We start from the raw sequence: 12,221 nt of genomic DNA, 5'->3' as shown, positions 1-12,221 counted from the left end.
CGGTTTAAACACGAAACACAGACCTTATTGAAAGTAGATCAAGACATTCTCTATGGAAGACATGAACAGAGGCGGTTTAATTAAGCACGAAACACAGACCTTATTGGAAGTATATCAAGACATTCTCTATGGAAGACATGAACGGTAAAATAACGAAGGAACCCCTTTCAAGTTCAGCCGCAAGTTATTACAGGAATTATAACGCGTCGACTATTTCTCTCTAAACCATATACCTTTAACTATTACAAGCCTGCTGCTGCCTACCACCCCTCAGTCAGACTGCTCTATCAAATATCAAATCATAGACTTAACTATAATAAAGACACCCGAAATACGAGCCTAAGGTCAAATCCGGAAACTATCACCTCGAAAAACAAAACGTTTATTCCGTTCCGTGTTTTATCTGACGGGTGGCATCCAGGAGTCTAAATGTGCCTGTTACATTGCACAGCCTTCACTGTGATGTCATAATTACGTAAAATAATGGCAAATTAGTTCGCAAAGAGCCAGGCGGACCAAACTGTTGCATATACCCTGACTCTGCGTGCACTGAACGCAAGAGAAGTGACACAATTTAACCTGGTTAATATTGCCTGCTAACCTGGATTTATTTTAGCTAAATATGCAGTTTTAAAAATATATACTTGCATATTGATTTTAAGAAAGGCATTGATGTTTATGGTTAAGTACACATTGGAGCAACGACAGTCATATGTATATACTGTATTCTATACTATTCTACTGTATCTTAGTCTATGCATTACTCATCTCATATGTACATACTGTATTCTATACTATTCTACTGTATCTTAGTCTATGTATTACTCATCTCATATGTACATACTGTATTCTATACTATTCTACTGTATCTTAGTCTATGTATTACTAATCTCATATGTACATACTGTATTCTATACTATTCTACTGTATCTTAGTCTATGTATTACTCATCTCATATGTATATACTGTATTCTATACTATTCTACTGTATCTTAGTCTATGCATTACTCATCTCATATGTACATACTGTATTCTATACTATTCTACTGTATCTTAGTCTATACATTACTCATCTCATATGTACATACTGTATTCTATACTATTCTGCTGTATCTTAGTCTATACATTACTCATCTCATATGTACATACTGTATTCTATACTATTCTACTGTATCTTAGTCTATACATTACTCATCTCATATGTATATACTGTATTCTATACTATTCTACTGTATCTTAGTCTATGTATTACTCATCTCATATGTATATACTGTATTCTATACTATTCTACTGTATCTTAGTCTATGCATTACTCATCTCATATGTATATACTGTTATTCTATACTATTCTACTGTATCTTAGTCTATGCATTACTCATCTCATATGTACATACTGTATTCTATACTATTCTACTGTATCTTAGTCTATACATTACTCATCTCATATGTACATACTGTATTCTATACTATTCTGCTGTATCTTAGTCTATACATTACTCATCTCATATGTACATACTGTATTCTATACTATTCTACTGTATCTTAGTCTATACATTACTCATCTCATATGTACATACTGTATTCTATTCTATTCTACTGTATCTTAGTCTATACATTACTCATCTCATATGTACATACTGTATTCTATACTATTCTACTGTATCTTAGTCTATGCATTACTCATCTCATATGTATATACTGTATTCTATACTATTCTACTGTATCTTAGTCCGTTCCGCTGTGACGTCGCTCATCCATATGTACATAGTCTTAATTCATTCCTCCTTAGATGTGTGTGTATTGGTTATATGTTGCGTAAGCTGTTAGATATTACTGCACTGTCCAAGCTGGAAGAACAAGCATATCGCTGCACCCGCAAAAAACACCTGCTAACCACGTATATGTGACCAATACAATTTGATTAAATTACAGACACTACCATCTTACATGGCTTCTCACAAATGGTTATATTACAGACACTACCATCTTACACTGCTTCTCACAAATGGTTATATTACAGACACTACCATCTTACACTGCTTCTCACAAATGGTAAAATTACAGACACTACCATCTTACACGGCTTCTAACAAATGGTTAAATTACAGACACTACCATCTTACACTGCTTCTCACAAATGGTTAAATTACAGACACTACCATCTTACACGGCTTCTAACAAATGGTTAAATTATAGACACTACCATCTTACACTGCTTCTAACAAATGGTTAAATTACAGACACTACCATCTTACACTGCTTCTAACAGATGGTTACATTACAGACACTACCATCTTACACTGCTTCTAACAAATGGTTAAATTACAGACACTACCATCTTACACTACTTCTAACAGATGGTTACATTACAGACACTACCATCTTACACTGCTTCTAACAAATGGTTAAATTACAGACACTACCATCTTACACTACTTCTAACAGATGGTTACATTACAGACACTACCATCTTACACTACTTCTAACAAATGGTTACATTACAGACACTACCATCTTACACTGCTTCTAGCAGATGTGTCAAATATGGCTATTGGATCTTCCCAGACTCTTATCATCGGATGGGCCCCAGCCATCAATCTGCAAGGCTCTTTTGATCTGTGGAACCTTGCAAGTTGATTAGTAACAATAGATTCATAAAGTATTTGCTTGTTAGTTTGATGAAAATCTAATTGAAACTTAAAAGTGACAATTATTTTGTTTAGAATTTATTTCCTGTCGGGAAGTTTACATTATAGGACCATTCAGGACACTACTATGATATCCTATGATACTGTGATACACATCCCTATGATATCCTATAATACTATGATATACATCCCTATGATATCCTATAATACTATGATATACATCCCTATGATATCCTATAATACTATGATACACATCCCTATGATATCCTATGATACTGTGATATACATCCCTATGATATCCTATAATACTATGATACACATCCCTATGATATCCTATAATACTATGATACACATCTCTATGATATCCTATGATACTGTGATACACATCCCTATGATATCCTATAATACTATGATACACATCCCTATGATATCCTATAATACTATGATACACAACCCTATGATATCCTATAATACTATGATACACAACCCTATGATATCCTATAATACTATGATACACAACCCTATGATATCCTATAATACTATGATACACATCCCTATGATATCCTATAATACACAACCCTATGATATCCTATAATACTATGATACACATCCCTATGATATCCTATAATACTGTGATACACATCCATATGGGCCAGTGGAGGCGGCGCCAGACATTATAGCACCAGTGCTTAATTATCCCCAAAATCAGTCTGAGAAAAGTTTATTTACATAAAAATACATGCAGCAGGGAAAACACTGGACAGTCAATACCCAACACGAATTTCCCGAGTCTCTGCAGCCTACTCTCCACCAGTATCAGGCTTGCACCTCTCCGATGTCCCACTGTTCAGAGGCATATATTTGTCCTACTGTTCAGCAGCCTAAATCTGTCCTCTTTCCTACTGTTCAGTAGCCTACATCCTGATCTCCTGAGTGTTTTATCTCATGTGTCCTCATGTTACCTAACTGATCAAAACGATTTCCACACTGGGAGGAGTGGTGAGGCTTCTCCCCTGTGTGTGTATTCTCTCATGTGTTTTCAAGTTCAATAACTGGGTAAAACTCTTTCCACACTGGGAGCAGTGGTACAGCTTTTCTCCTGTGTGTATTCTCTCATGCCGTTTCAGGTCCCCTAACTGGTTAAAACCCTTTCCACACTGAGAGCAGTGATAAGGCTTCTCTACTGTGTGTGACCTCTCGTGTTTTTTAAGGTAGCTTTTCTGATTAAAACTCTTTCCACACTGGGAGCAGTGGTAAGGCTTCTCCCCTGTGTGTATTATCTCATGTGTTTTCAGGTTACATAAGTGGATATAACGTTTTCCACACTGAGAGCAGTGGTAGGGCTTCTCCCCTGTATGTATTATCTCATGTGTTTTCAGGTTACGTAAGTGGGTAAAACTCTTTCCACACTGGGAGCAGTGGTACAGCTTTTCTCCTGTGTGTATTCTCTCATGTCGTTTCAGGTCACCTAAGTGGTTACAACCCTTTCCACACTGGGAGCAATAGTACAGATTTTCTCCTGTGTGTATTCTCTCATGTCGTTTCAGGTCACCTAACTGGTTACAACCCTTCCCACACTGAGAGCAGTGATAAGGTTTCTCTACTGTGTGTGACCTCTCGTGTTTTTTCAGGTAGCTTTTCTGGTTAAAACTCTTTCCACACTGGGAGCAGCAGTAAGGCTTATCACCTGTGTGTACTTTCTCATGTGTTTTTAGGTTATTTAAGTGGGCAAAATTCTTTCCACACTGGGAGCAATGGTAAGGCTTCGCCCCTGTGTGTATTCTCTCATGTGTTTTCAGGTTACGTAAGTGGGTAAAACTCCTTCCACACTGGGAGCAGCAGTACAGCTTTTCTCCTGTGTGTATTCTCTCATGTGTTTTCAGATTACACAAGTAGGTAAAACTCTTTCCACACTGGGAGCAGTGGTAAGGCCTCTCCTCTGTGTGTATTCTCTCGTGTTTTTTCAGGTAGCTTTTCTGGTTAAAACCCTTTCCACACTGGGAGCAGTCGTAAGGCTTCTTCCCTGTGTGTATTCTCTCATGCTGGATCAGGTGTCCTTTCTGGTTAAAACTCTTTCCACACTGGGAGCAGTCGTAAGGCTTCTCCCCTGTGTGTATTATCTCGTGTTGTTTCAGGTCCCATAACCGGTTACAACCCTTTCCACAGTGGGAGCACTGGTGTCTTCTTGCTGGTTTGGACGTCCCTGGCTCTGGTTCCTCTGAGTCTGGTCTTTCTCCTGCCAAAAACAGTGTTTTTTTTTAAAATAGAGACCTGAATGAAATCTCCACATGATAAAACGGCCTTGCTACGAGGGTAAATCCTAATCAGATCCCTCAATAACCTAAGGCCAGTTTTAACAATCTTGGTGTGACTTTAAAACAAATGTTGTAAAGTTTCCTAGTAATTACTGATGTGTTTACATTACTTATTTTATTCATTCTGTTTTACAAGTCAGAACACAAAAAACTAGGCAGTTCTAAGACACAGACATCGCTGGATTCCTATCAAGCAGGAGGTTGTAAATATATAATCCTCATAGCTGTACGATACAGGATGTGACCTACGCACTTCCTTAAAGCGAAAATAAGTCAATAAAACATTGTGTGGAAGTCCAAAACCAGTTTTTACGTCGAAGACAGAAAGCACATCAGTAACATCTACCCATTTTTGAAAGTGTTCGACACGCTATTTAATTTTTTTATATCTTGACTATCACTGATGTCATGACATTTTGGCTAAAGTGAAAAATAAGAAGGTGAAACATTTTGGGTAGATGTTCCTAAATACTGATAGTAACTATATATAGTAAGTTTATATACAGCCATATTATAAATACTGATAGTAACTATATATAGTAAGTTTATATACAGCCACATTATAAATACTGATAGTAACTATATATAGTAAGTTTATATACAGCCATATTATAAAGTCTGAAAGGGCTTGTTCATTCACATGGATTCACTATGACATCATCATATGTCTCTAAAACTGATAGAAACTACACTGAACAAAAATATAAACGCAACATGTAAAGTGAGGCAATCGAGGCAAAGGGTGGCTAATTTTAAGAATCTCAAATATAAAATCTATTTATTTGTTTAACATTTTTTTTTGGTTACTACATGATTCCATATGTGTTATTTCATAGTTGATGCCTTCATTATTATTCTACAATGTAGAAAAGAGTACAAATAAAACACCTGGAATGATTTGGTGTGCATAAACTTTTGACTGGTACTGTAAATTCCTCTACCATAAGCTGCCTCCAACGTCGTCTTAGAGAATTTGCCAGTACTTCCTACCGGCATCACGCAGACCAGACCCACCCAGGACCTCCACATCCGGCTCCTTCACCCCAGGAGACTGAGACCACACCCACCCAGGACCTCCACATCCGGCTTCTTCACCTGAGGAGACTGAGACCAGACCACACCCACCCAGGACCTCCACATCCGGCTTCTTCACCTGAGGAGACTGAGACCAGACCACACCCACCCAGGAGACTGAGACCAGACCACACCCACCCAGGAGACTGAGACCAGACCACACCCACCCAGGAGACTGAGACCAGACCACACCCACCCAGGAGACTGAGACCAGACCACACCCACCCAGGAGACTGAGACCAGACCACACCCACCCAGGAGACTGAGACCAGACCACACCCACCCAGGAGACTGAGACCAGACCACACCCACCCAGGAGACTGAGACCAGACCACACCCACCCAGGACCTCCACATCCGGCTTCTTCACCTCAGGAGACTGAGACCAGCCACCAGGACAGCTGATGAAACCGAGTAGAATGTCTCTCTGTCATAAAGCCCTTTTGAGGGGAAAAACTTATTCTGATTGGCTGGGCCTGGCTCGTCAGTGGGTGGGGCTACGCCCCTGCCCAGTCATGTGAAGTCCATAGATCAGGGCCAAATGAATGTATTGCCATTGGCTGACGTATATGTACTGTAAATCGTTGAAATTGGTGCGTTTATATTTTGTTCAGTCATATATATATATATATATATATATTAAAGGATGAATATATAGCCATATTATAAAGTATGAAAAGGCTTGTTCATTTACATGTCATGAATTCACTATGACATGATATTTGTAGACGTTTTATTAGACTTTTATTATGTTATAGATCATATGGGTTGAGTAGTGTTTTATTATGTAATAGATCATATGGGTTGAGTTGTGTTTTATGATGTCATAGATCATATGGGTTAGTGTTTTATTATGTAATAGATCATATGGGTTGAGTTGTGTTTTATTAGACTTATTATGTTATAGATCATATGGGTTGAGTTGTGTTTTATTATGTAATAGATCATATGGGTTGAGTTGTGTTTTATTAGACTTATTATGTTATAGATCATATGGGTTGAGTTGTGTTTTATTATGTAATAGATCATATGGGTTGATTTGTGTTTTATGATGTAATAGACCATATGGGTTGAGTTGTGTTTTATGATGTAATAGATCATATGGGTTAGTGTTTTATTATGTAATAGATGGGTTGAAAAGTGTTTTATGATGTAATAGATCATATGTGAAGAATGGCGCTGAAGGAGATGGCTGCAGTTTTACGATCCCGTAACCAATTATGCGATTGCGTATGTTTCTTCGCGTTATTTGTAACTTATTTTGTACATAATGTTTCTGCCACGGTGTCTTATAACCGAAAACATCTACGAGATCTCAGGACAGCGATTACTCACCCTGTACTGGAGAAATACTTTGTCTTCAATGAGTCGGACAAGAAGGATTAACTTCAGATGCCCGACAAGGCCCTCATCTCCGTCATTCACAGGAGAAAGAGACGGAGGTCCGGGTGCCTTGTAAGGATCTGTCGCCAAGAGGGCAATCTACCTTTACCATCGGTCCTATTAGCCAACGTACAATCAATTCATAATAAAAGACGAAGTACGATCACGTATATCCTACCAACGGGACATTCAAAACTGTTTCATTCAAAACCGAGTCATCATTTCACAACCAGCCATTGTTGGGCGACGCAGAATTGGCCCAGCATCATCCGATGTATGGCGTCATTGTAAATAAGAATTTGATCTTAACTTTTTATGGCTGCAGGGGCAGTATTGAGTAGCTTGTATGAAAAGGTACCCATTGTAAACGGCCAGCTCCTCAGTCTCAGTTGCTAATATATGCATATTATTATTAGTGGATAGAAAACACTCTGACGTTTCTAAAACTGTTTGAATTATGTCTGTGAGTATAACAGAACTTATATTGCAGGCAAAAACCTGAGAAATTCCACTTCCTGTTTGGATTTTTTCTGGGGGTGGCAGATTTTCAACCAAGCTCTCATTGAAATTACAGCGAGATATGGATGAGTTTTCACTTCCTACGCCTTCCACTAGATGTCAGCAGTCAATAGAACTTTGTCTGATGACTCTAATGTGAAGGGGGGTCGAATGACACAGGAAATAGTCACCACTGCCACGAGTTGACCATGCTTTCACTATGCGCATTCACAGGGGAAGGACCTGCGTTCCACCGGTCATCTGAAGTCATTCTTATTCTCCGGTTGGAATGTTATTCAAGATATATGTAAACAACATTCTAAAGTTGGATTCAGTACATCGTTTGACATGTTTCTACTGACTGTTACGGAACATTTGGACATTTCGTCACGTTATAGCGGACGCGCTTTGTGACTTTGTTTACCAAACGCGCTAACCAAAGTAGCTATTTGGACATAAATAAGGGACATTTTCAAACAAATCAAGCATTTATTGTGGACATGGGATTCCTAGGATTGCATTCTGATGAAGTTCATCAAAAGTAAGGAAACTTTTATCATGTATTTTCTGGTTTCTGTTGACTCCAACATGGCGACTGTTTGGCTACTGTTCTGAGCTCCGTCTCAGATTATTGCATGGGTTGCTTTTTCGTTATGTTTTTTTTTTTTAAATCTGACACAGCGGTTGCATTAAGGAGAGGTAGATCTATAATTCCATGTGTATAACTTATCTCCATTTATGATGACTGTTTCTGTTGAATGATGTGGCTATGCAAAATCACCTGATGTTTCTGGAACCAGTGAATGTAATGCGCCAATGTAAACTCAGATTTTTTTATATAAAGATGAACTTTATCAAACAAAACATATACGTATTGTGTAACATGAAGTCCTATGAGTGTCATCTGATGAAGATAATTCAAGGTTAGTGATTCATTTTATCTCTATTTCTGCTTTTTGTGACTGCTATATTTCGCTGGAAAATGGCTGTGCTTATTGTGGTTTGGTGGAGTCCTAACATAATAGTTTGTAGTGCTTTCGCCAAAAAGCCGATTTGAAATCGGACACTTTGGTGGGATTAACAACAAGATTAACTTTAAAATGATATAAAACACATGTATGTTTTATGGAATTGTAATTATGAGATTTCTGTGGTTTCTGTGGACTGAATTTGGCGCCCTCTATTTTCACTAGTAGTTGTAATATCGATCCCGGTAGCGGGATTGCAGCCATAACAAGTTAACTGACTTTCCTAGTTAAATAAAGGTTAAATAAAAATATGGCCGTAAGCAAACAGGAAAACACTCATCCAGAGGCGGCGCTCCTAGTGGCCGGAGACTTTAATGCAGGAAACTCTAATCCGTTTTACCTCATTTCTACCAGCGCGTAAAATGTGCAACCAGAGGTAAAAAAAAACTCTAGACCACCTTTACATACTAAAGGTCGACCGACTAAAAGACCAATTAATCGGCATGACTGATAAATTAGGGCCGATTTCAAGTTCATAACAATCAGTAATCAGCCTTTTTGGACACCGATTATGGCCGATTACATTGCAATCTACGAGGAAACTGCGTGGCTGGCTGACTTCCAGTTACGGCAGGCTGACTTCCAGTTACGGCAGGCTGACTTCCTGTTACGGCAGGCTGACTTCCTGTTACGGCAGGCTGACTTCCTGTTACGAGAGTGCAGCGTCAAAAGGACCTTGTGGCTGCACGGAGCCACGGTAAGTTGCTAGCTAGCATTAAACGTATCTTAAAGAAACCAATCAATCTTCACATAATCACTAGTTAACGTACACATGGTGAATGATATTACTAGGTTAACTAGCTTGTCCTGCGTTGCATATAATCAATGTAGTGCCTGTTCATTTATCACAGAATCACAGCCTACTTCAACTTCGCCAAATGGGTGATGATTTCACAAAAAGTGCATTGCTGAAAAAAAGCACAATCTTTGCACCAATGTACCCAACCATAAACATCAATGCTGTTCTTAAAATCAATACAATCAATACACAGAAGTATATATTTTAAACCTGCATATTTAGTTAAAAGAAATTCATTTTAGCAGGCAATAGTAACTATGGAAATTGTGTCACTCCTCTTGCGTTCAGTGTAAGCAGTCAGGGTATATGCAACAGTTTGAGGTTGCCTGGCTCGTTGCAAACTGTTCACTAAATTGCCAGAATTTTACATCCACTTGAACTCAGAAGTTTACATAAACTTAGGTTGGTGTCATTAAAACTTGTTTTTCAACACATTTCTTGTTTACAAACTATAGTTTTAGCAAGTTGGTTAAGACATCTACTTTGTGGATGACAAGTAATTTTTCCAAAAGTTGTTTCACTTATAATTCACTGTATCACAATTCCTGTGGGTCAGACGTTTACATACACTAATATGACTGTGCCTTCAAACAGCTTGGAAAATTCCAGAAAATTGTATCATGGCTTTAGATGCTTCTGAAAGGCTAACTGACATCATTTGAGTCCATTTGAGGTGTTCTTGTGGATGTATTTCAAGGCCTACCTTCAAACTCAGTGCCTTTTTGCTTGACATCATGGGAAAATCAAAAGAAATCAGCCAAGACCTCAGAAAAGAAATTGTGGACACCCACAAGTCTGGTTCATCCTTGGGAGCAATTGCCAAATGCCTGAAGGTACCACGTTCATCTGAACAAACAATAGTATGTAAGTATAAACACCATGGGACCACGTAGCCGTCATATTGGCTCATTCATGCCCCTCCTCTCCCCTGTAACTATTCCCCAGGTCGTTGCTGTAAATGAGAATGTGTTCTCAGTCAACTTCCCTGGTAAAATAAAATAACGTTAAAATTCAAATAAATAAAAAAAATACTGCTAAGGAAGGAGATGCGTTCTGTCTCCTAGAGATTAACGTACTTTTAACGTACTTTGGTGTGAAAAGTGCAAATCAATCCCAGAACAACAGCAAAGAACCTTGTGAAGATGCTGGATGAAACAGGTACTAAAGTATCTATATCCACAGTAAAACGAGTCCTATATCGACATAACCTGAAAGGCCGCTCAGCAAGAGCAAGAGAGATGAAGAACATCTCTCGTGCTCTCTGCCAACCTCAAGATTGCTTTTTTTTTCTTTTTAAATGACAGAAAGCAAAAGGGTAACTTTTCCAAAACCATAAAAAAGCCAGACTACGGGTTGCAACTGCAACTGGGAGAATGATCGTACTTTTTGTAGAAATGGCCTCTGGTCTGATGAAACAAAAATAGAACTGTTTGGCCATAACGACCATCATTTTGTTTGGAGGAAAAAGGAGGAGGTTTGCAAACCGAAGAACACCATCCCAACCGTGAAGCACGGGAGTGGCAGCATTATGTTGTGCAGAAGCTTTGCTGCAGGATCGACTGGTGCACTTCACAAAATAGATGGCGTCATGAGAAAGGAAAATTACGTGGATATATTGAAGCAACATCTCAAGACATCGGTCACAAAGTTAAAGTTTGATCACATGTGGGTCTTCCAAATGGACATTGACCCCAAGCATACTTCCAAAATTGTGGCAAAATGGCTTAAGGACAACAAAGTCAAGGTCTTGGAGTGGCCATCACAAAGCCCTGACCTCAATCACATAGATTATATTTGGGCAGAACTGAAAAAGCGTGTGCGAGCAAGGAGGCCTACAAACCTGACTCAGTTACACCAGCTCTGTTAGGAGGAATAGGCCAAAATTCACCCAACTTATTGTGTTAAGCTTGTGGAAGGCTCCCCGAAACATTTGACCCAAGTTAAACAATTTAAAGGCAATGATACCAAATACTAATTGAGTGTATGTAAACTTTTGACCCACTGGGAATGTGACGAAAGAAATACAAGCTGAAATAAATAATTCTCTCTACTATTATTCTGACATTTCACATTCTTAAAATAAAAGTGGTGATCCTAACTGACCCAAGACAGGGAATTTTTACAAAGATTAAATGTCAGTAATTGTGAAAAACTGAGTTTAAATGTATTTGGCTAAGGTGTATGTAAAACTCTGACTTCAACTATAATTAGGACATAAAATGAAAGTTGTGCAATGTAACAGCAATATTTAGAATTAGGGTTTCCACCCGTTCGAAAAAAATATTAAACGAAGACAACAACCCACAACTGAGAAAAGGGAAAAGGCTGCCTAAGTATGATACACAAGTAATATTTTTTTTTAACCTGCATATTTAGTTAATATTGCCTGTAAACATGAATTTCTTTTAACTAGGGAAATTGTGTCACTTCAACAGAGTCAGGCTATATGGAACGGTTCCGTATTTCACTGAAAGAAC

The 12,221-nt window shown here is 38.4% G+C and overlaps 2 pseudogenes; both read right to left on the bottom strand.

The window, feature by feature from the left end:
* Positions 1-12,221, bottom strand: part of LOC135525834 (zinc finger protein 850-like) — a 227,988-nt pseudogene that overhangs the window by 184,858 nt on the left and 30,909 nt on the right.
* The window catches only part of LOC135525331 (zinc finger protein 23-like), a 35,090-nt pseudogene that overhangs the window by 15,607 nt on the left and 7,262 nt on the right, over positions 1-12,221 (bottom strand).

This window comes from Oncorhynchus masou, chromosome 5 (assembly GCF_036934945.1).
Source record: "Oncorhynchus masou masou isolate Uvic2021 chromosome 5, UVic_Omas_1.1, whole genome shotgun sequence".
NCBI lineage: Eukaryota > Metazoa > Chordata > Actinopteri > Salmoniformes > Salmonidae > Oncorhynchus > Oncorhynchus masou.
This window is presented reverse-complemented; position numbering and strand designations above follow the sequence as displayed.